This window comes from Pezoporus occidentalis, unplaced genomic scaffold (assembly GCF_034315485.1).
Source record: "Pezoporus occidentalis ecotype Australia unplaced genomic scaffold, CSIRO_AGI_Poc_V1 ctg49, whole genome shotgun sequence".
NCBI lineage: Eukaryota > Metazoa > Chordata > Aves > Psittaciformes > Psittacidae > Pezoporus > Pezoporus occidentalis.
In genome coordinates, this window is record NW_026915824.1 from 430,244 (window position 1) to 456,951 (window position 26,708).

The window sequence follows — 26,708 nt, forward strand, 5'->3', positions numbered from 1 at the left end:
AGCTGATCTCATTCTTTGCTTGAGCAACACATAACGGACATCGTTCTGATTGTTGCTGGTTTACTTGGAAGCAAGGACTGAATCAAAAGGAAAGTCTTAGTAGCTTGGCAGATATTACCTTGAGCTTAAGCTCATGGGGAGAATTGAGTTTCTTATCTTGCGGGGTTGCAAGCTGTAAAATGGTAGCTGAAGGATAACTACTGAAGTAATCACTAGAGTGGCTAAGTACATGGGAAAATGTAAGGGAAACAGGGCAATGGAAACAAAGCTGTGCATTCTGTTTGTCATTTTTCAGAAGAATCAGCAAATAATTTGTGCAAGGTACCCATCACGTGTCATATTTATCTTACCAGTACATTGAGGAAGTTCTTCATAGCCTAATTCAACATTTTTTCTATGCAGTACTTGCATCAATTTCTTCTGAAATACCTAAAAGCTCTGAATCAACTGCCAGGCATGTTTGTAACACTTCAGATGAGCCCCTCTCATCACTTCAAAAGAATCCTTAATTTCCAAAAGACTGGGGGGGGGATGTTTGTTTCAATGTTTAATCAAACAACAAATTACATGTCAGCAACTACATGACCACAGCATTCAGATGTCTGAAAATAACTGAGCAAAAGCATCCAAATTTAAAAACTAATTTTCAAAATGTGTCAACATAGTGGTATATATTTCTGTCTATAATCCCTGGCTGCTGGATGCTTTTCCAAATAACATTTATAATACACTCAAAACCTTGTGTGTGTGAGTACACCAGCAGAAGCAGTTTAAGATGCAGTGATACAATGATAAATGGACAAATGTTACATGATAAAATGTTTATAGAACCTGGATTGAAAGAGCTTCTCTGTGGTTACACCTCTTCATCCACCCTTCCATTAACTTAATTAAGCTAACCTGTAGGCTTACAAGCCTGGGGGACTTAGAGAACTTGATCTGAAAAGAAAAATAAAGGGTTTAATCACCAGGCCAGGTTTTCCAAGTTGTCATGGCTCTAGTGTTTATACCCTGCACACTTATATAAACCCAAACTTCCATTACTTGCCTGAGCGTCTCAGATCAATATTATAGATAAAGGTAAAGCTTAAGGTAAACGATTACCCTATAAGATGATGGCAATAGTAATTTTAGTGAACATCAAACACATTAGGATACAGTAAGATTGCACAGACATAATAAATTCATCAGCTATTTCTGCTGATTGATTTGTATTCCAGTTTAATTAGCCATGAAAGAGTCAATTTTTTTCTGAAACCTTCCCTCCCCCCTGTTTTTGTTACAGATCACTGCCACAAAGGATAATCCCCAGCTGTCAAGTTAAGGAAATTTAAAAGGTAACTTCTAAAAAGAAATCTTTACCAATCATGAATTAATTTTCATATAGACCAGTTATACTTATTTCTCAATAATTTTGTTTAGAAAATCAGAGCTGGAAGTAAACTGACACCCTAAAACTGTTGTTTTAAAATTCGTTTAAATTACTTTGCAAGCAAGGTCGCTTGATATAGCAGAGATAATGACATGTAGAAAGGCAGAGGTACTGTGGAGTGGTGCAAAACCTATAACCTTGCTGTTGCTTAACTTTCAGCAAACAGCTTTAAATACCACAAAATAAGCACTGCAGATGTGAGTGGCATAAGAAGGACAAAAGCATTTGTCATAAGGAGGATACTTTGTTCTTTAAAAATGAATAAAAACAAAACCAGTGCCGCAAATATGTTCAGAAAATTCGCAAAGAGTATACATGTTTGTTTTAACTTGCCACTACAAAAGAAAAGGCATGGAACAATAGTGAGGTCCAGCTGTTGTTTTTCTTGAAGAAGTCCCAGCTCCCCATGCAGAGAAACTACACTTGAGATGAGCTGGCTGAGACAAATGTTCTGTCTACACTTTAAATGGCAGCTGGTTATTAAATGACTCCCAATAGGATGAACACTTGCTATTGACAATAAGGTAATATAAGGACCATGCAGAGCAATCAGGATGGGAATGTGAATGAAAAATCTTTAATCTGAAATTACAGCTGTCAGGGTTATATTATAAAACATGAAAGTTGCATCTGCACTTAGAATTAATGTGTCCCAAAAGCCAAGTTTCTCATAAAGTGCATCTTGCAGATACATCTTTTATAAATAGACTACTGGTCTTCCGTAAATCAAACCAAACTGTATCCTATCCTAAGGAATTAAAAGGGTCATCTCTTCTGGGGTTGGTATTTGTTGAACAGTATTTGGGAAAAATGAACATTGATTTACAAAGTCCAAAAGACGCTGGTAGTAGTATTACTTTCTGATGATATTCACTGACTCCAATGTGTCAAAAAAAATGGCTTCAGTTATTTTATTACCAGTCTCAACATGTAAAAGCATCTTCTTCAAAATAAGAAAATATTTTCAAAAGAGCCACTATTTAACAATCTGAGTTATCAAAGTGTTGAACAAATAAATGTGGTACTTCTTATTTGCACATAGTTCAGATAAAGAAGGCAAGCTTCATGCACAGGCACGCTAAGCCTAGTTTGATGGAACCAGTTCAGGATCAGGCATATGACAAAATTAGTTACCTGCTCTACCCCATAGCCCCATAGATCATGAGGATCACTACATTTCCCAGGAAAGGGCAAAGCTGTTTCTGTAGGCTGAATCTTTGCATACATTTTGTGACAGCTCAACTTGTGATCAAGAGTAAGTCAGATTAAAGTATTTAGTGATACCTGTGTTTTGGTCATTTCTATAAGCCAGTATTAAAAGATCTCACAATTCAGAAATTATTTAATATATGTGAGGAAAAAAAAAAAACACAAACACCCCACATTTGTTGTTAGTCCAGTTAATACAGCAACAGGTGATGGAACTTAACTGGGAAGATCAGATATAGCTAACAAAAGCCTTAAAACCATTAAACATAATGATGCATCTGATGAAAAAAGTGTATGCCAACTCCTACAGTCTTCATACAGACAAATTTTCAAATGAAACCCTGTAACAAATATGGACCTAAAAGTAGAATTCCAGTGTACCTCTATTCTCTCCCTCTTAACTGGGGTTTAGCAAAAGAAATTTGGTGGAGAATGAGAGATCAAAAGCTTCCTAGTCCCTAGTCCCTCCATTCTCACTAATCAAGTCCTCTGTGCTTCTGAGGAAGCTAAGGCTAAGTCTAAACATTTGACTCAACTTCCACCTAAAAGCCAATTTATTACCATTTAAGGTCTTTCTGCCTTCTTAAACCCCACCCAAAGTGCTGTCAAGACACAAGAGCCAAGTCTCCTGCAATTAATCTGTTTCTTTCCCTGGAAGGAGCTAACATGCTGCATGCCAACATTAACATATCATTGGGTAACTTACATTAAAAAAAAATATATAATAAAATGACCAATAAAAATTAAGATCAGCTCTATGTGCCTTGAAGGGATTATACCAAAGAAATTAATTATATTTACATGAAAATTCTTTGTACTCAAATATAAAGTATACTATTTTCCCTCTATAAGAATACAATGGATACTTCAAAAATGACTAATGAACTTAAAGAATATAATTGCAGAAATCAGTTGTTTGATTGTAAATCAAGAGATCCACGATTTCTGTGATAATACCAAATATAGGGTTCTGAAATGCGAAGGTGATGATTAACAGAACTAAATTTAAAAATAGGAAATTAAAAATTATTTATTTCTTCCCTGCAGCCTGGGAGTAGGCATATCATTCTGAAATTAACTCTGAATTCAATTAAAAAACATTTTTCCCTACACCTCACTGTATTCAGAAGGTTACTTATATGTCTTCTCATATTATCCAGAAATCCCAAGCCCTTAGTATGTGGTAAACAAAAATCTAAAAAAGAACCCTGAAAAAAAAGGCAACGGAGGGCTCCAAAAATGCATTTTTCAGAAGTTAATTTGCTCATACATTTTTACAGATACAGTATTTTTCTCTTCATATTCCAGATTATTTTATAGAGTCTTTCAGTTTTGTTAAACTTGTCACATTTCAGCCTTGAAGTGTCTCAGACTAGGGTGTTGAGTTCACCCTAGGTATCAGCTGAAAAGGATATTAGCATCTGTGCTGCAGGCACACATAATCATTTTCATTTGTCAAACATTTCTTCGATAACTTTCCCTGAGAGTTATCAAATACAAGAGTAACTCAGCCTAAAATAACGTGGACCAACATCTATGAGTCTAACTTTGAAGGAAGAAATCAAATTTGATAAAGAAATTAAGTTACTTTAAAAACACAAGGAAAAAAAATGAGGCTTATGATAGAGATTAAGAGAGATCAATGAAGAAAGACAGAAATATTTATAAGGACTCCAACCAAACAAATAAAGATATTGTCCAAGTCAGTAAATTAACACAGTCCTCCTAAAAACAGGTACCAAACAATCCATATAATTTAATTGTTCAGTCAGTTCCCTATGAAAAGTGGCTAAGGAAAGCAATAAAGATACTAATTCATTATCAAATCTGTGGGTATGAATTTATTCAAGGACAGACAGCCCTGAGCATCCTTCCTATTTATAGTGGAAAAGAAAACAAACAAAAAACCCACAAAATTGGAGATGAAAAGCAGAGAAGGCACACGTGTACTTGAGTTTTGTTACCTGGCCCATTTATTTGTCTTATCTATCTGGGAGGTCTTGTCTTTTAAAGATTTTAAGCTCTTCAGAGCAGAGGCCATCATTAGCTTATATGTTTGCTCAGAGTCTAGCATAGGAGAGTAAGACTGGCTGACAGCTCTAGGCCACAAATACAATTAGGATTTAAATAAAGAGTCAGTTTGGGTTTGTAACTACACTTACGTGAAAGGGCACTGCAGTAGTGATGCCTCCATAACAGACAGGGAAAGCAAAGACAGCCTTTCATACTTTTGGAATAGTTTAGGGAAGATTTGCAACAGCAAAGAGAATAAACTGTAACAGAAAAAAATTAAGTCAACTAAAAACCCCCAAACAAGCTTGAAGCTCTGTGAATGAATACAATTTTTTCACCTACCTAGCTTCTTTAGTAAAGAAACACAGCTGTATTCAGCATGGTCAGAAATACATGAAACAGTTAAATAACAAAGGTACGACTTATTTCTTAATAAGATCACAAGCTCTGTTTGAAAATTAAACATCTTATATATATAAATGGAAAAAAATACCCAAACCCAAATAACCAAAAACATGCGTATCTAGCCTCCTGTACCCCCATTAAAGCAGAATACCTCAGATTACGGCACATATGTCCTTTCTGATATGCTTTGTGAATGTTACTTTGGGTTACTTTGGGCCATTAGGTCATGTTTTCAAGACTTCATGCTGTTGCTCCTTTTAGATGATGATAGAGCTTTGTTCTACCAACATTTTAAGCACTGGACTTATCTTCCAAGAACTTTGAAGCACAAAGAAAAAGGCATGGACCTGTAATTTGTAAATCTCCTGACAGTAGCATATGCAACTGAGCACTTCCAACCAGGAGAAGTGGTCCCACACGCATTTAAGACGTCAGACAAGCCTTACCAAGTACCCAGCAATACTTGAATATTCTTATTCCACTTGAAACAAAACTGCAGACAATCTGTTTGCTCTCTGTAAGAAATGCTACTGCACAAAGTGATCTTTGTATCCCAGGCACAGCTTTTTTTGGACATCACGTTTCCCACTCAAAAAATTGCCCATTTTTTTTTCTTAATTGGAAAACAGGGGGCAAAAAAAACACAGTGGGAAATGTGCCAGACAAATTAATTACACAGCAAATGCAAACAATTTCTTCCTTTTCTACACCTAAAGGCTGCTTGTTGTCTATTCATAATTGTTTCAGCCAATCTCCGACTTAAGGAAAAGGAACAGAAAAGAGTCAGGAGCAAGGACTGACACCCCAGAGATGAGCATGGCATTATACCACTTGTTGAATGAAAAAAAACAGACAATTTCTAAAAAGAATTAGTTCAATAAAATGAAATTCCTTGTGAACTGACAGGTGCATCCTCATAATGATATCTGGTTCTGAAGTAGAGCACATGGATACAGCAGAATAAATTTTGCCACAATGAGTTTGGACATTGAAGATGAACCTCCAGCCAGAGAAAACATTATTCCCTGCCTTATACATGTTATCTCTTTTGTCCAGGAAAATGAGTGTGCCTTTAAGTAATATTGCAAAATTCTGGCAAGAAGTACCTCCTAAAAGAACAGATTTTCAGCTTTAAAGAGCTTTTATTTTTCTTCAAGGTGAACACTTTTGGAACAACTTTTCTAATGTTTCTTAGTCTTAGACTAAATAAGACAAAAGCACAAACTCTTAGCACACCTGGCAAATCTGCAGCTCCCAAACCCAACTGCCAGCCCCTGGCATCTTCTTTCTTCCCTGACAAAGGGTGCAGCTGGCTCTGATCCAAAGGCATTGCCCACCACCTGCCAGCTATAGGACTGCTCAGCACCTCCAAACAACTCCAGCCAGGTGATTTGTTCATTTAAATCAGATTTCCAGAGTGTTCAGTAAGGGGCTTCCTGGCTCCAAGCACTGCCATGGAAAAAGCAGTTGTCACACTCACAAACAGCAAGTCCAGTCGACTGGCATAGTGGCACCCCAGTAGATACACTTTAGAAAGGGAAGCAGGGCACCATTTTCCATCTCGCCTCTCCTGCTATTCAAAAGGCACTCACATGGAAGCACAGGACAGAGGGCTGCCAGGGCAGAGCAGGAGAGGGAAGATGCCATGGCTTTTTCTCAACTATTTCAAAAACAACTATTTATAAAGTTGTGCAGCCCCGCCTGGCACACTAACTATATTTTCCACACATATATTGCATTTGGAAAGTAATTGTACTGGATATCTTTTCCCAAGAAAAGTATGCCAGAAATCTTAAATACATTCAATGGCATCTTACTGTGAACCAAATTAATCCTGTGAAGTTATTGTTTCAATTATATGAAACAAACTACAGTAAGGGACTAAATTACCAAGAAAATCAATTATAATCTAATCAATACAATCAAATTTGTATTACAATTCATACTTTAAATCACAAAATGTTCTTGCATGAGCTTCAGCTTATTTTCTAAACAGGGTTGACATGGCATTTTGTCTCGTATTCAGAAGCTATCTTTTCCTATTAATTTACTTTGAACAAACAAGCAAAAGATGAAGAAAATCAAAAGCAAGTTCTTGTTCATACTTCTCCCACACATCTTCAGCTGTGTGCGTAAGCAGTTAAAACATGCAAATGCAGTTTGGAGGAAATTCGACATCTCTATTATAGATGAAAGGTAAACAAAAGCAGATGAAGGATTAGTGCAATTCCAAATTTAAGATATTGCTCTCAGTGACTTATAATAAAGTGGTGTTGCATACGGTGGCATGTTTTAGATGACATTTCAATTGTACAAGCAATTTGCATTCTATCTGACATTAAATAACGTTCTCATTATTATGAATTCTGGCAGCATCCCCGTCTCCACAGCATAAAGATATGAACTATGAGGCACATCTTAATGAAGGGAGTAAGTTTTCCTGTCAATCTGAAATGCGAGACAAGGCTGTACCTGGGCTAAACCTCCAGTAACATTATTGTGAGTTGCCCACTTCTGACATAGTACAAATCTTCAGCTAAAGCATTCTTCTTATTAAATAAAGATCTATAACTGAACACATGTATCTGTAATATCACTACAATCCAAAGAAAATTAAAAGACAGATTATGTCCAGGATATTACATGCACCACCACAGAGCACTGCGAGAATCTGGTATGATCCTGTTGCTAAGATACCTGGCTAATGCCACGGAAACAAGCCCTTCGTACTAATCTAGCACAATCCATGCATGCTTCCACATATTTTGGCAGGGGAAAGTAGGAGTCCACTGACAATGGCTTGGGATATTGCTAGCCAGCGCTCCTGAATTTATACATTTTTTATCTCTTGCTGGTAAGCTTCAACAATCTGAGTGAAATAAGAAATGTAACACTCTGCTAATGGCATTTGGTTGCTTTATGCCATTTAAAACAAGTAAGATTACTTTTTATCCTCCTGCATAGTCAATAAAAGTTGCTTAAAAAGGTAATTATTTAAGTGCTTTTGGTTGCAAAATTGCTGTGCTCCCAAAAATGACTGCCCTTAATCTTTCTGATTTATACTGTAATATGCACATAAATGACTAACTGCATTTGCTGTCTCCATTGCTGTCTTCAACGAGACTCTAATATAATGGTTTCCTTGGGTGCATACTGAATAAGCAATCAGAAGAATAAAGTGGAATTATTTTAACATAAATAACTCACAAGTCTGTACTATTTAAAACTGCTTTGCGGCCCTAAGCCCACAAGGAGCTCTTTGCTCAATAGACTAAAAGAAGACTGAAGAAAAAGAAGGAAAGGGGAGAAGGGGTGCAAGAGAGAAGAAAAAAAAGATAAGACTAGTCATCCCACGATGTGTGTAAAAATCCTACATGAAAAAAAACTGCTTCATCAAACAGTCTGGCTAGACTGCAAACTTATGCTCATGTAAGTAATATGTAAGTGTAGCACCTATCTTTTTTAACCGTAAGAGAAACATATGTCTTCCCTGATGAAGTACTTTAATAAAATGTTCCTACTGTAAATTCACCAAGATATTTTTTTTTAAAAAAAGAGAATGTGATCGCACTCCCTGTCCTTTTTACGATGTAATCTCTTCTAAGCATCAGTGACAGTAGCTCTGTTGAGCTCAAGTTATGATAACAATAACTTTTGCAGATGTTCGTAGCTGTCAAGTATTATTCACTAAAATGTCAGAAGATGTGATAAAAAGTAAAAACAGAAGAATTCTTCTGTCGTAATCAGTTGAAGTCAGGCAGAGGTCGTACATTAATCTCTAACTATAAAACAGTAATCTGTAGAGGAATAATGGAAATATTATATTAAAACAAGCAAGCAATTGTGCATGTGTGTGCATGCCTACATGTACATGAATAAGTGAAAGATGCTTATGTTTCCACACTACATTTTCCTCCAAGTCATTCATATTACAGACCCAAGGTACTTTTTTCTAAAAGGAACACATTTCAGATAATAACACAGTTTCTATGTACTGCTTTTATTCACTTTCAAAAATTAAATAAATTGGTTTGTTTATGGCTTTTTAAGTGTTTTCCACTCCATGGACTCCCAAGGTCATTTTGCAAGCTTTCTCTGGCAAGGGGCCTTATGGTTTCCCCACATCATTGCAGGGTTATGACGATTGCATATCATGCTATACTCTCTACTACTGTTGGAAACAAACTACCCTTATTGATATAAGCCATATAAAATGCAAAACCCAATGTATTAACAAACAGCCATTCCTTTATTCAGAATGCTTTATATCTTTTGAACTCCCCTGGGACTTTCTTGTGGTAAAACTGTTTCTGAATAACTACCTTAGGGCAGTATACAAGGGTAACTGTATTATAAAACAGGAGATTGTTCATGACAAAGAAGAAATAAATCAATAACAGGTGCAAGTATCTCAGAAACTGTTACTTCAACATAAATTGTCCCTGTAAGAAGGACAGAAAAATGTTTTTACAAACCTTTTACTTTTTTCAATTCTCACTGGAATCCAAGTCAGAAGAGAAAATGGCTGTTTGCTTAAAATAAAGTGTCTGAGCTATCTATGTGAACCTGACTGTAATGGCAAAGGATGGTGTGGATCAATATCCATCTTCTTCATTCCTGAAGTAATAACTTTCAATAGGAAAATCTATTTACTTTTACTTACCTTTATTTTATTTCATTTTGCTTTAAAGAAGTCCATTCCAGAGGGAGGGTTTAGATTGCAAACAGCAGTTAACAAACTGATGATTTAACTAGACTATAGGCCAGTAGACATATTACCATTCTCTGTAGCCATTGGTTAGGGTTAAGAAGAAACACATTTACTTGGAAAATTTATTTATTATATAAACAATGAGTATTACAAGCCGTTTAATGCATACAACCTCACTATGCATATAGTGAATATTGGAAAGGTCAATCAGAACCAAAGGGTAATTTGTCTAATCCTTATTTACAACATGCCCAGAACTGGCCAAGCCTCTCTCCCACAGAAGCAAAGGCTCCCAGGAATGAAAAGGCCCCAGACCCTTTTCCATTTCCACACCCGTGGCAGCCTATCTCCCCTGTGCACTGACATAGCCTTTTCCTAGGAGCTGCTGACCACAAAAGCCAACTTGTGTCATTATACAGGAGAGAGTCTGCCACGTGCAACTGGCCAACATAAAATCATTTTTTCCCCTCCAATGCAAGGGTGGATCCTATGGACTTGTTAGGTCCACATAGTTTAAAAAAAGGTAAATGAAACAAATGAAACTTCAAGGCAGCACTTTGGCATCACCTGATATTTTCTATTGGGGGGGTATTTTAGTTATGCACTAAAAGGTTATATCAGCACAGTGTTTTTCTAATAAATACTGTTTTCAAGCTTCATTATCTAGAGCACAGTGAAAGGCTTACTCATTTTAGATTCAGTTGAGAAGCTGAAGCTCATTAGAAATTTAAAATATTTAGAAGTACATTTGTTTTCTGCAGTCAGTGCTTTCCCTCCCTACTGCTAAAATCACCTAAACCAAAATTAAATCAAGACAGCAATTTACCCCTTGCTTAATATTTACAAGCAGCCATCTGTCTTTCCATAACACAAATTTTTGTGACTGTGGTAGCAACAGCATCCCTCACTATTCACAACCATGTCAATATTGTAGTCCAAATAAAAGAGACTGCAAGAGAGACTAGAAAGACAACACTTTATTCACACAGTGAATTTTATTAATAATAATTGCTAATTAATAATAACTGAAAAAGCAGTTCAAAACCCCACGGCTGTATTCCAGGTTCTTACGTAAATCTCAGAGCACTCAGAGTGTGTATTTGTAACTAAGAAAGAGATCACCAGCGTTAAAACCCTGCTTATATCAACTGCAGGATGGGAAATAAATTAGAGAATCTAGTCTCCTTAGAATCTGAGGGGAAACATATACTAACACAGATGTAACCTGGTAAGACAACTAATTGCAAAGTAAAATTTGGAGAACACTAAGGATAAGCAAGATTTCATTGTCACTAATGTCTGCATATTTATTGAAATCAGATTATGTGAGCGTGTGTGCTGCGAATAAATCAACCCTTAATTGTACAATTTTCTATGTAGGTTATACAAGCAGAGTCTTTATTTTTACATCTCTATTTTCTCTGTTATCAGGATAACAAGAAAGAAAAAAAATACAGCCACATGCAGAAATATTACCACACATATCGCTGCAACACAGAAGACAACTATTGAAGCTAAACAGAAGCCTCAATAAATCTGAAGAAAAGCCATTGACAATTTTATAAAAAATAAAAAATAGTTTCAGTTCTTAAAAGGCACCCAGGGATTAGAAAAAATATTCAGGGTCTTAAAGGTTTTAGAAGGTTGCTGGGTTTGGGTCTTGAAGACAGTAATTTTTATTCATTGGTTTCTACCTGCAACAAATTTTGTTATGAAATTTCATCCACCATTTTATTTCTCTTAATATTGAGCTGAAACTCCAAATAATTGGAACAAGGTAGAGGCATCAGGAATTAATTAAGGTTATTGCAGGAAAATCACAATATGTAACCAATGTTTCTGAGCTTAAGTAGCCCAGGTAAAGGATTAGTACTGCTGTACAGAAGGAGCTGTGTTATAGTAAAACACAGATGAAAAACCTACCGGGGTAAGTAGTAAGTTAGAGGCTTTAGACATAATTATGCTATATATAATTTAAAGCTCAACTTCAAAGCAAGTAAGTGCTATTAATTATTCTCTACCCAACACTGCTCTTAAAATGTCAAATTAAAAAAGACTATTGGTAATTGTATAAGTTATGGCAAACTAGCTCCTCCAGCAGTGACAGGAGACAGCAGGAAAAAGAAAGCAAGATATACCTTTCCTCTCTGATATTTACAGCTACTTGCTCTTCATGCAGATCAAGAAAGTAATAACGTTCGCACTGAATTTCCTCAGCCCTCTTTCAGGGATACTGCAAGTAATCCCTCCTGTGAATAACAGCTGCTAGATCAGGCTTTTATTTGGGAATACACCAAATGCTGCTGACCTGACTTTTTTCTGCCACATCAGATGTAGGACATTCATACCTGCATGCACGGAAGCAGAGTGGGTGCAAGTGGCAGCTGAAGCAGAAGAGGGTAGGTGCAGGTGAGCATTGTGGCCTCCTGCTCTAAACACATGGCCAAACTGTATTCCCAGCTCTGCCACCAATGCCGAGGTAGAGGATTAAATTTGCTCCTGTGCCTCAGTTTCTTAACTTCCTATCTCAGTTTCTCTTTCTGCAGATAGGCAGAGCAGGAGGCACAGCAGGAAAGGCACTCTTTGGGTTCACCACAAACTTCCCTTTTCCTGCAATTCAGAGGTTTTACTGAGGGTTTTTGCACAGTGACAATTTGGCCAGATCTCAGTGCCGCAGGTAAAGAGCTAAATATTACAGGCAAATATAAACACATCTGTCAATGAGCACAGGAAGATTCATTTCTATAAGCATTTTTCTAAAATGTAAGTAGTTACATATAATTACATTTCAAAGGACAGAGGAAAAGAAAATAGAAAGCTTGAAACTGTGTTTAATGTGCATTTTTTTCTTTCTGAGGCTTATGTTCAAATTTGGGTTGCATGCAAAGTAAAAAAAGGTTTAGAGGAGCTCCCAAGCTTAGACTATACACGCACTTATACGCATCAAATATGCAACCAAGTTGTGGAGGAAACATTGTCATGACAGAGAAAAAAATGTGCTGGGCAGGGAAGGTTGTGTAATACCTGCCTGAAATATGCTCTATATTCATCCTGGCTCTTTGCCATTGCTCATTCATAACCGCTATTATTCACCAAAATTATATATTAAAAGCAAGTAATGAATGCTGAGTTATTTTGAGTTGAGTTGCAGAGTTAATAGGTGGTTGTCATCATGCCAGATTACTGGTATGGAGTAATTATATTAAAGAGCTAGCAGATCCTCATCCGAGAATGAACCGCTTAAGACACGGTTTCTGAGTAAAGCTGAGATGTACAGTAACCTGCGGATATCCTCCCAATTCAGATCAATTGGGTCTTTATGCGTTAATATTCCAGAAGGCACTTCTTCAAGAATACTGTCCTGGGAAATAAGATCATTTGATGTAACTTTTGTTTGATTTCAGTGGGAGCCCAGTACCTAAAGATCTTTAAGAATCTGGCCCTTAGGCACTTCTGAAATTACGAATTAGATGTTCCAATGTTGGATTAATGCCTAAATACCTTTAAAAGTGTGGGCTTTGGAAAATCCCTTTGGGTGCCTATCAGCACCTGTAGGCATCTGGATACCTTTAAAAATGGCCCCAAATGCTGCTTTGATGACTCACATGCTGGAAGAGGGGCTGACACCCCTTTTCTTTCTTCCACGTTCCCACAGATGACTTCTTTCCACCTCAATGGCTGCTGCAGGTGTTTGGATTGAGCACAGTGATAAACCCTTTCTCACAGGCAATCGGATGGGAAGCTGCCTCCAAGGCGCAAAGGTGGAGTGAAGCAGCAACGCTCAAATGTCACAGGTTGCACAGGCACGGGGCAGTGCACAGGTTACTTCTACCTTCTCTGCCATTATTAAAGTCCAGGGACAAGGAGAAGGGAGAAATGTCTCTCAGAATCATACCTCTTCCACAGACTTTTCTTTACCAAGGCACAGGTCCAGTTTTTGACCTTACAAGTCAAGGTGCCTGTACAGAACACCCATACCAAAATTACATTCAAGCATTACCCACAACCAGTATGGCTACACTGAAGTCTTTGCTTAGAAGAAGTATCTCACCAAAGCAATAATGAATCCTTACTTGTTATTACGAGCCTTTTTTATGGGAAAACCAGGGATGTAGAAGGTCACACAAGTGAGTGATGTCAGAAATAGTCAGGGAACGGCACCTATACAGCTTCTGAAAGCCCTCATAATTCAGTTAATTGCTAATGCTAGAGCTCCTTTAAACAGAATCGAAGCTGCAGACTCTTAGAATAAAGATGTCATTGAAAAGCATGTCCATATGCACAAAGACTTGCAGGTTCTGTATCTATAAACAAGGCAGTTCATTTCTTGCCATTAGTGTCACACTTCCTAGCTATAGTCAGGTTTGTCATGTGCAGCTCAGTCACCTCTGAAGCTTTGTCTAGCCCTAAAATTTCCACTGCTTTAACTTTGATAAACGTTTCTGATATAGACATTGACAGCTAGCAAAATGAACACCTGTAAGGATTTTAATACCTCACCAGAACATAGAAATTGCCAAATGACCATGACCATCCCCTGATCCCAGACCTAGCACTCCTTACTGCACATGGAAACAGAGGTTGGACATATCTGAGCAGTAGTCTGGTTTATGTGTATTTTCAAAATCTCTATTTCCAGTGCAAAGCCCTTAGACTTCCTAAAGCTGCGTTCTGCATTCGTAACTCTTCAACATTACATCTGATGGAAATTTTGGAAGAACAATTTTTTGAGCAAGTAATGAAGAGAATGTGAATGGTACAAGAGCTGTTACGTTCCCTACGTTCCCCTCACATAAAGGAGCTCTGAACATGTTGTCAGACACAGCACTTTATTCAACGGGTTTCACACATGCATTTTTAATCAGGATTATATTTCACACACATCTATCATCGCTCGCAAGTGCGGCAGCCTAGTCCTCCTTGAAAACATATCAGCTCTCTGTGTTTGCTATCAACTATTTTTTTATTGTATAAATCTACTGTGTGGTGACTCAGTAGACTATATTTGATGTACTAGAAACACACACAAAAAAAACAACAGCAAAAAAATCCCAAACAAACAACAAACTTGCTTAGGATCAACACTGAAAATGGTTGTACGACTCCCTTAATACAGTGCATTTTCTGAGACCATCTTTATTGCCGCAGAAATAGTCTTAGTAACTGACCTTAAATTATTCACTAAAATAAATATGATAAGCTATCCTGCATAAAGTCATGTCAGCACTAGTTTGTAAGCTATATGGTTTTACTGAGCCTACCAATTTTGTACTGTGCCTTTTTTATTCACTCCCATGACTCTTCCCTACATGAAACAGACAAGATGCAAAACGCTTGCTCTCTGGTACTAGGAAATACCGGAGGAATCCCCAGGTACCTGATGCCAATGAACCTGAAGCCAGAGGGAAGCAAATATATAAACATATGCAAATGCTTTAATCCTTCCTGCTATGTTTAAGATGGAGAGAATTTACCTGAATCCTTTAAACAAAGATGCTTGCCCATGACAGAAATCCTTAAATTTCAAGTAAATGAACCAGGACCTGAAGACTAGCAAATTACTGTAATATTTACATTTGGGGTTTTCCAGAGTCACTTCCCTGTACAAAAATTCTGCCATTCTTTGGTAATAGCCTGAAACAATAGACACTACTGAGAAGAGCAGCGTGCTCAAACTTCTGATGTAGACTAATGTACTTATTTCATTTTAAAAGTATTCATGACTAATCCCTGTTAGGAAAACTGTAAAAATTACAGGCAAAGCTGACAATACGAGAGTTATACGAAAAAAAGAATAGCTACTGCAGTCGCTCTAATTGTCCACTCAGTAGGGGAAAAGGTTAAAACAATAATCTCAAATTCCTCATGAAAAAGGAATACAGTAAGCATAAAATTGAAGGAGTTCTACAGAAATTAAGTGGGATTTTGTAAAAATTAGTCCAAAAAAAGTAGCATTTACTGTGTAATCATATATTTTCTATAGGCTCCCCACCTCCTCACAACTATCATGTGGCATGCAGCAAAGATATAATTTTTTTCTTAAAGGATGATCCCAAACTCTCATGAATATAATAACTTTTCAGACATATCTCTTCTGGGAAGAATATAATTTATTTTATCTTATGAAGGAACCTATGAAGATTTTAACCATTTCTATTGACACTTTTCCTTTAATCTTTTCTTTCCTTATGCTAGCATTTCCCCTTTTACCACTACAGCATTTTTTAGAAAAAGAAGCTTTCTAATTTCTTGAACAGATTCCTTTTTTTCATTTGCTTTCATTTTTATTGCAAAACCAAGATAACATCCTGTAGAAGATGCTTTAAGCATTAAAATGCTACCCGATTCGGGCTAGGCATATTTCATATTAATAAAACTTGTATCTTAATATAGATGCAACCTAGAGAGGACGTCATGGAAGAGTTTCAATGAAAACATCACTTCATCATGTAAAAATGCACTGCAGCAAAGCCCTTTTAAGAAAACTCTCTAGGCTGGGAGCTACTGTGTATCGACATATGCCCTGAAAAATACATACCAACACCAATTGCACAGGGGCATTGTTCACATGAAGTAACTATATCTATATGTTGTTAAGCAACTGGTCATAAAAGCACTGAATAAAGAGGCATTTGAAATATGAGATGACTGAAAATACCACAGCTGATTTTTTATATTCTCTGACGGTTAAGAACAAAAAGACTTTCAGACAAAGAATTTAGACTCTAGACCATGGTGTTTGACTTCCAAAAGACAAAGCAAAATACTGCCAAATCTCTGACAGAACAAGAAATGTGCTGTAAAATAAATGTTTTTTAAAAGTGTAAAGACAGTGTTTTTGGAGTGAGCCTCTTGTTCTTGTGGAGGAACAAGAAAAATCCAGGTACAGGATTTTTAATTACATTCTATTTTAAGATCAACTTAATCACAACAACTTTATGAAACCTATGGAGTTACATGACACTACCGGGGAAAAAATATTTTTCCAGTGTTATCCAGTAATAATATTTTTCCAGTGTTAGCTCTGTTTCTAAGAAACAGGTAACTTCAAAATGGCAGGGGTTTATATGTATCGAATACTATATACAGGTCATTCTGAGTACTTGCACTTATAACACCTAGGTTGAAATCTCTTCAGAGATTCCCTGAGTTCTGCTATTATATTTAGCATCATTACCCACAAATGCCTCTACAAATTTTCCCCTTAGATAATTTAAAACTCCATTGAGACAACTCTAGTCTGGACTTTCCTTCTACGATGTCGAAGCACAGGAAAGAAAGGTTTCTCTGTATTCTTTGAACACTCAATTCCTCTCCCATCCTCTTCAAGGGTGAAAGGGTCAGGGTGGGACCCCTGGGGCTCACTGGGTATGGGAAGTCCCCTGGAGAGGGCTGTTAGCCTTGCACCAACTTGGACAGGGTAAGTCTTGTGGTTGTGAGCAGCAGCTCAGGCAAGGAAAGGGCACGTGGAAGGCTGTGGAAGGAGATGGGAGAAAAGCCTGCTCTTTTATCTCAGAAATGATGGTAGGATGGAGGTTGAGAAAAATTTACAAAACTTATCAGGGTACTTTAGCCCTAGGAGGAAATTGCCTGTGTAGCTCTTCAGTGCTCAGCAGTGTGATTCCTAATTGGTTTCAGATTAAAGGCAAAGGGAATACATTTGGCTGGCATCTCTGCCCAGGAATGTTATGGCCAAAAAGAAACATGAAGCAGAATATTCATCAGAAATGCAACTTCTTTCCAAACTCTCATGGTCTTTTCCATTGGCCATATGAAACAGGATCTCAAAGTATTTTAAGGGCGAGGGTGGAAAGAGGAATAGTTTTGCTCAGGCTATACCACACTTACTTCTCCAGAGACCAGGAAAAGGGCATCACAGCATTCAGCATAGACTCTATGTAGGGCTGCATCCTGCCACAGGTCAGCTGCCACACAAAATCCTTGCTCAGGCTATTAAAGTTATAGATCTCCTCTTTCAAGCTCTCCTTAGCATCACTGTCCTTATTTTGAAGTTACCGTACTGAAACTTGGCTGGTTAGCAGTGCTGGATTAGACAATAACGAGGGTTTTTTTTTTAAACAAAATCAAAACCAGATCTTACGTGACTCTTTGTAAATCCACTCAAAGATTTTTTGGGAGAGATGAAGTCAAAAGAATGGAATATCTATTGATAAGATAGACAGCATTAGGGCAAAAAACCTACAGCTACCAGCAGTGACGAATGTGCAAAATACAGAGGGAGATTAACACAACCTCCTTTTTAAAAATGGATATTGTTAAACAATAGTAAGAAATTGTCATATTTCACATGGATTGGATGTACTCTAAATAGTAAAGAAAGATTAAAAAAATCTAAAAGATAGTAAGCAGGAAAGAGGTTTTTCAACGCTGTTACCAATAATGAAATGACACAGAATTCCTCTTCCCTGAGGAGGAAACACCTGCTCCAGAAAGAACCTGGTGATATTCAGAGAGAGCAGGGAAAAGGGGTACTCAGTGGAAGAGTCCCTGTGTGCCACAAAGTGAATAAAATGAAGAGGAATAACTGACACTAAAAGGAAACTATGAGAACAGCCAACCTGGATGGGTGAAGAGGGTAAAGGAAATCCATCAGTAACATAAATGGTGTCAATGTGGCATGCAGCAGCCTGGAGAAAACCAACTCATTTGGTTTTCTTCAGTCTCCACTGGCAAGAAAAGCTCATGATCAGAATTACCAAGAAAACTTTAGCAAGAACTTGTCACAACTGAGCAATTGAGAAAAGAGTGGGAAGCAGGGGTTACCATGTTTCTTCTCCCCTTCCCTTCCCACCCAGCTTCCTTTGGACTCCATCTCTCACAGCCCTCAGAGTTTAAAATAATGATGAAGTGGTCTGCCAGTATAAAAATTACCAAGTGAAAATGCCTGTAAGGATTGGAAGAAAGCTTTATTCTGCTGAGGAAAATGAAAATTCTGTAGAGCCAGGTTTTCCCCTCTGTTTTCCTAGAAATCACATGAGTCTAAGACTTTTCTTTTTGTGCCTCTATGCTTCATCTCAAGTCTTCCCCTCTTATACAAGGCTGTCTCTTGTAATTGAGAAGGGATGTTCTTGAATTAATAAAAAAAAAAAAAGTGAAAATATCCACCAGTCCTGGATGAACTAATGAAAGTTAAAAAAAAAGAGAGAAGTCCTGCAGTATTTTGTTGTTGTTGCTGCACAGTCAAGAACTATATCCTCTCACCCTCAGCAGGGCATTTAAAAGAGCAAGAGTGTTTCAGCAAACACATCAATGGCCTGTATCTCCACCACTGAATTTTTCAGACTAGAGTCTCTAGAAGAACAGCAGTGCTTGTGAAAAATGCTGCATTTTTTTCATCACGTTGAACCAACACTCCTGAGACAGACCATGAGATCTGTGCCTGGAGCTGTTAGTCCTCCAGTCGGGAACTACTTCTTAGTAGCCAAAATACACAGATGGTGAGTTCCAGGTGTGAAAACTTCTGTGGTTTACTGACAAAGTTATTTTTATTATTTTACTCTGTATCTCCACTGATAATGGTATATGGGAACTGAGATATAACAAGATGAGACAGATACATTATTGTAAATAATATATTTTTAGGCCAAGAAAAGCCAAAATGTGTGACTAAACCCAAAAGTGTACCTGCAATCCTGAACAAAAGACATTGCAATTTAAAAACTGAGCACTTAACAGCTCTCAGGGAGGAAACAGAAACTTGAGATGTGCAACATTTTGTGAAATAAGAATGTTACCATGTGATTAAAAACTCTCAAGTTAAGGTTCCTGAGCATAGTGATCATAATACTGAAGTGATTCAGTCTGTGACCCTACAATACTTTTGTTACAGAGTTTCAATGGTATTTTTTGGGAAAAGGGAAAAAGAAAGGGTAAATATAACTCCTCTATATCCAGCCAGGTGCCATACAGAGGTATAACATTGCACATCATCTGTTGCAAAAAAATATTATTCTTCTGCATTTGCGTCTGTATTATATGAAGCTCTGCTTCTGCTGCAACAAAAATAAACCTCTGAGCTCTTTTCTGTCTCACAGACAGATGGACAGAGACACACATCCCTAATACAAAGACCTCTGTACATTCCCAACTCAATTAAATCTACTAGTCTAGTGTTCCTTTAAAAATCAAATAATTTTTTTTCCTAGTGATAAAAAATAACTTTAAAAATTTCTTTGAAAACTCTTAATAAGAAAAAATAAATCATTCTCATTGAGGAAATAGTATCTCCAGGTATCACACAAATTTCAGAGAAAAGAAAAATATGCTACTGAAATTGATCTTTACAATTGAAACAACTGTATTAACATTTGAGATGAAATCCCAACCCCGTTGAAGCTTACAGGGGTTCTGTCATTGATTTCAGCAGTATGTGGAATTTATCCTCTGCACAGCTTTGTTCTTCATTTAGAATAATGAAATATGAGCACACAATATGAATAATCAATTACAGTCAACAGAGGGTACCACAATGCACACCCATATGCATATTACTTATGGACACATCTCAACGGTTTTGGAGGATGGGTTCTGAGAAGAAATGCCAAGGCAACAAATGGTTATGAAAACAATTCTGAATTTTCACTGTAAAAATGGGGCTAGTTTCTTTCATTAGAATGGATTATAAGATTTCCTGATACCAATTTAGTCAGTGATGCCAGAACAATAATTATAACGCAGCTGGTCATAATCATACCTTGCTGGTCTCATTGACAATAAAGAATATGTAGTATTCTAGCTAATTGTACTAGTTAGTCCTAAAAGTAGGCTTAATTCATATTTGGATTTATATCTGAATGCTCATATGTTTCTTTGCTTTGAAAGACCAGGGAAGATGGGACAACTATGTGGAAAAGAAATCCATTAGAAACAGTTAGACAGAAAGTCTGTAGCAAGCTCTGAATATCTCTCAAAATGATCAGAGGCCAAGATGACATTGGAGCAAAGTGTTATCATAGACATAAGTTCTGTCTTGCTCTTTCCTTGGATCACACATACAGCCACCATCAGAGAAAGCACACAAAGTGAGGTAGATAATCTTGTTCTTGAGGCAGTATGCTCATTCCTGTTACCTGCTGCTACTGGTTCAGTCTGTTTTGCTGGGAAGCTGGACACACATCACGGCTATGATCATTACAGGCTCTAAATGAGGTTGCTTGTTGCCAACTCTGTCTCTTCACTTATCTGAAAAACATGTCAGTAATCAAAATGTACACCGGTACCCAAAATGTACCATTCAAAATATAACTGCCTGCTCCCAATCTCAAGACCCCAGCTGAAAAAAAAAAACAAATCAGAAAAAAAAACCAAACACAAAAAAACCAACACAAAAAAAAACAAAAGACTGTTTATGCAAGAATTTACTGATTTTAAGAGGGGAAAAGCCAAAAACCTAAAATCCATTAGTTTTGATCTTATATTTAATAGGTACAGCTTCGTATATATATATATATATATATACACACATATATATACACACACACTCTTGGATTTTTGCATCCAGATCTTAGCTTTTGTCTGAAAAGTAGAGAAATGGAAAAGATCAAAGTCTGGAAAGACTAGGAGGTGCTCCATCGCAGTGAACATACATCTATTTGCAAAAGCTTTCAAACTCAGGAAAGTCTTTTTAAGTAGATGGCCTTTGTTATTCTGAAAATTTCTGTCTCACCATTGTAATGTAAAAAGATTTTTAAAATCCAATGTATTTGAAGATCCACTGAGTTGCAATGAGCATAATGATTTAATAGTTGATATGTTTAAAAATCCTTACAGAGGATTAGCAGAGAACAAAAAAAAACATTCTTATAGCCCTGGTAGGAAGCACACTCCAATGATCATATAAGTTCTGAATTCAGAAGGCAGCACCATTTAGACCTCCCTTACTTCAATGCAGAGCTACTTATACTGCATCTGCTGAGGTTCAGAAAACTGCCCTGAAGGCATCTTCTGTGCACCTCCTGGTAAGACAAGTGAGGTGCAGTTAATCAACCTGGTCTAGTGGAACGGTCCCATGACAGAGGGCTTGAAACTAGGTGATCTTTAAGGTCTGTTCCAACCCAAATCATTCTATGAAAACAGTAATAAAACTAACTTAACCAGGAAAACATAGATCAGCTGTTGTTGAATAAAGAAGAGCAGACCAAGTCAGATTTTGTCAGACTTTTAAGGTCAAAACAAACAAAATTTGTACTCTGTTGCAGCCCTCTTCTTACTCCATAAAGGCACTTTTCTCTAAAAAGGAAAATATATTATACAACTCACCTCTGGGATCATTTATTAACTTCCCTTCAATTCCTTTGCTTCCTTATAACCTGTTACCCAATTCCAAAACAAATATTTTTTGCAAGCTTTTTATTTAAAACAAGTACCACATTTCTAATCCAGATACTACAATTTGTATAGTTTACTCAGAGATTTAAGTAACAAATTTCAAAGTTTAGGCCAAAAAAGAAAACTGAATTGGAGTAAGATCCATTTGCTACATGAATGGAAATACACAGACTTTTACTACTACTAGTCAATACCATTTCATGCTACCACTAGAAATATACACATTGCTGAGACATGGCTTCCCACTTCATAACAGTAATGACTGACCTCAGAGGAAATACTTGATTTATATCAGGGATTTGGGATTTTAATTCTTGCTTCCTTTAGCTATTCAAAGATGAACATATAAACTGATATTCGGTTCATTTTGCCAAGTGCAACTATTTGTTAATTGCCAAACGGATCCTTTAAATTCAACGTTGATAAGATTTCCTGCTAGGAAAAAGACCCCAAACAAACAACAACAAGGCTCTTGCTGCAAGCTATGAAGAATTTTTTCCACAGAATACGATCTGACAAGACCATGTACAGTGTATCTGGCACTAACCAACACAATTCCAAAACACAAATATCAAGCTATCCTTTCTCTGCTTTACTCTTCCAGATTCAGGAAGTCCGCAGCCTGTTGTTTTTAAAGTCCAAGAGCAAACTGTTGCTGCTTCACTTCATCTTATGCTCTTTCCCATCTGAATTCATAAAATAGATGGCAACAACTATCCAACATTAGTGTGTACTTAGTTTGCAGGAAACCTCCCTCTAGATGTGTTTCTTCCTCACAATGTGCCAATGAACAGATATTCCAGTAAGGAACATGAGTGGTTTATACACAGATTGCAACCTTCTGCAGTTGAGAACCAAGTTCTTCTGTCTGCCTGTGCTGGGACAGCCGTGTTTTTGTTATCACCCTGAATTAGGCTTAGTTTTCTACCACTTAGGAAAATAAAAAAAAATAAAAATAAAAAAAAAAAACCAAACCCACAAGGTTTTGTTGGTTTTCTTTATTAAAGTAAGCCTCAAGAAGTTTTCACTTTGTTGCTAACGAACGCCTGTTTTAATCAAGCCCCAGACAAAGCAGACAGCAAATGCATTTATTATTAAAACAAACTTCTTTAAAAATTCAAATCTTGGCTTATTAAAAAATATAATAAAGACTTTTATGTAGTTTAGTATGCAAGAGTTAGATTGCTTGACCTCTCTTTTAATGACTTAATTAGCTGTACTAAAGCCCAGCTGGGCCTCTGCTGACAACATTGCTAGATATTTCAATCAGGCAGTGTTATGGAGAATAAGTAATAAATGCTACCTTGTCGCCATACAGTCCCAAACCAGGGTGCATGCTGGTAATGCTAAATTTGATCAGTATGCCTCATATTTCAATTAGTCGTGGTCTGAATCACTAAAACTGTGTAATGTGTATGAATTCCTGATATCAGATACAGAGCTACAGGCTCCCACAGTTAGAACCCATTGAGTTTGCTTTTATTAGCAGCCAATTAATGGCCAAAATCTGCATTGCTTTTAAAATTTATAACCTCTATTCCAGCTGCATCCATGGCTCCTAGTATACTGTATACAATCAGATCCATATCACTGTCGCAAGTCAAACAGCTGCAAATTGTATTCTGTCTGCAGAACTGAAAAATCCTTCTATACAGAAGCTTTTTTTTAACCTCTTAGAAGTTCTTTTCAAAGCCCAACAGCACCAGTCACTTTGCGACAATGAACGGTTTAATACAGAAAGAAAGAAATCTACACCAAGGTAACCTCTTGGGATGTGCTAGGTTTTCAAACGAATGAAACCCTATCACTTTGGCACAGCACAAGGGCAAGCAAAGCCACTTCTCCTGACCAAGGCTAAGAAAATATAAACATATAAAACCCGACCCTCATTGAAAATTAACCCATTGAAGTCTAAAAAGTCATTAAAAGATCCTGACAGTGCAGAGATTAATATTTTAAACTAACTTTCACAAATTAGTAACACTGGAAATTGTAATACGGAGCCTAGTGATCCTTAAGAGATTACTGCAGAGAAAGAGGCTCATGCCTGCTTTTCCCCACATGGTTTAATGAATACTTGAAGATTTCTAGACATTATTTTTAGGAACAAGTCTCTATTTCTGTTACATGATACGGCAGGAAATTTTGATGTGATCCTATTCAGACATAAAGCGCAGTAGCTTTATGTACTGGTAATGTCATGTCATAAAGCTGTATGAAAAAGGCATATTTGACATCTGAAATTATGCTATTATTTTTAAAATTAATTTACTATATGTAAAAATGCACAGGCCTAGAACATTTTTGGACATCTGATCTTCCAGTGTTATCTGAGACAAACACTGAATGTTTCTGTTCTTTCCTCTTTCTAAGCAACTGATCAAAAAAAAAAGTGAGAAAGAAAACAAAAACAAGAAAAGAAAGGAAAAGGCTGTATTATTTAAAATTCAGCAATGTAAGAGTGAACAACAGACAAAAAGTATTCACCTGTTTAAGTGCCTCAGTTTTATACATGGAATTGTGAAAAAGCACTTCAACAGCAATACATGGCAATACAATTGTTGTGCTTGGATAATACAAACTGCTGTCATGGCTATTTAAAAGACAATAAAATCCTATTTTACAAAATTCAGCCACTAATAACCAGCATTCTTTCTAACTGCTTAAATACTGCAGTAAGACTCCTAATGCCACTGTGAAATCATAAGCTAGTACTTCAAAGGTGTTCTATCTGTTACAAATTTAATCTTCACTGGTATGTCACAACTCACTTCATCCCAGAAGCTTTGAGATGCAGCATAGCGGCATTTTTGTAGTCCTAGGCAACCTGAACCAAACTGTTAAATACCTGCCTGATGCCCCCCAAATGATCACAATAATATTGCTTATAGGATTTACAATAATGGATATCTTCAAAAATTAAAATTATTCTGCTCCACTTAGTTAAGAATCAACTTGTTTGATTCTTTGCAATGCGGATGAAATATGTTGGAAACATTCTATGCTTTTAATGTGATTTAAAAAAAACCTTCTTATGAATACAATAATCACACAGTAGGATATTTATTCTGCAGCTCCCTCAGCTCCCACTGAAACTAGGAGAAAAGAACAGAACATATGCAGTAATCAAAGGAATTATATAGGTGTAAAACTGGTGAAAAAAGTGCCATAGTCACACCTGGCACAAAGAGGGATCATTCTCCCTACATTAAACACATTATTATACATCAGCACATGTGTGAGATACATTCCTAGATAGGCACCTTTTGGTTTTCCCCTGAGAATGCATAACTCGTATGTTCAGATTATTCATTTGAAATTATAGTAGCAAACCAGGCTAATAAAAACATGCAAATAAATTAAATTAGGATTTCATGTGATCAGCCTAATTATCTCCCCTGTATGCTCATATTACAGCTTTCTTAAAGTCTGGACAAAATAGGTTGTTGGAAGACTTTAAGAAGCTGTTTTACTTAAAATATGGGGAGACAGTACAGACATCTCCCAGAATATGTGGATCTTCTTCGCATTGTGTAAACACACACAGAGGAAGAACCTTCCTAAGAGAGATGGATTTTACTTAGAAATTAACTGTTTACTTCAAACCTCAAAGATAGGTGCTGCTTGATAAAATGGGTAATTCTCAAAAAAATCCAATACAAACTAACCACCAAACCAAGAAAAAAACACACACACAAATGGAAGCACAGGACTCTATCAAATTTAGGTAGGATAAACATATGTGTTTGAGAATACTTAGCTGCAACCAACAGGGATCCCTTTGACTTTTGAATTTTTACACATATTTCAGATAAAATCAGGGAGGAAAAAAAATCCAGCACTCAAGAACATCAAGTGGATTTGTGACTCTCTCTGGAGGACTCTGGGCCCTTACAAACATACGAATGGATTATGCTGATTTTATACATATTTAATCATTGTAATCCGTATGTTTTGATATATAATCTGCAACCTGTATTATAAATGGAAGAACTTTATCCACATTATTACACCTCCCTGTTATACACAACAAAATATTTAATTTCATAAGTTAATTCTATAAAAGTAAGGTGAAAAAAATTTACTTAATATTTTACAATTACTTTACCTTTTTTTACTTTTTCAGAATTCAAGAGAGAGTATGAACAAAAAATTGCACTGAAAATTGCTTTTATGTTTATACATTGATGAAAGTAAAATGACCCTAACTATTCCACTATTTTTTACACTGCTGATTTGCTTACTTTTTATTGTTTTTGTTTGAAGTTCTATATATATATTTAGTAAAAAACTCACACTGATTTGTTTCTATATATAAAGCCTTAATATATGTTTCCTTACATAGTTGATCACACTCAAGATTATTTCCATGTTTGGACCCTATTTGGTCTACAGAAGACTGCTGCTGTACAAGAAATAAACAATTGGTCGTATTTTATGCTTCTGTATAAAATAAGTGAACTTCTAAAAAAACTCATTATAGGTTGCACAATACATATGGTAGCTACAAAAACTTGAAAGAAAAAAAAAAGAAACAACCAACCACCACCAAAATAAAAAACTGAAATAAAGGTCCAAGCATAAGAATGC

General features: G+C 36.5%; 1 long non-coding RNA gene across 1 annotated transcript in view; it reads right to left on the minus strand.

Moving 5' to 3' along the window:
• The window catches only part of LOC134172982 (uncharacterized), an 86,877-nt gene that overhangs the window by 42,144 nt on the left and 18,025 nt on the right, over positions 1–26,708 (minus strand). The gene's annotated exons all lie outside the window — the stretch shown is intronic.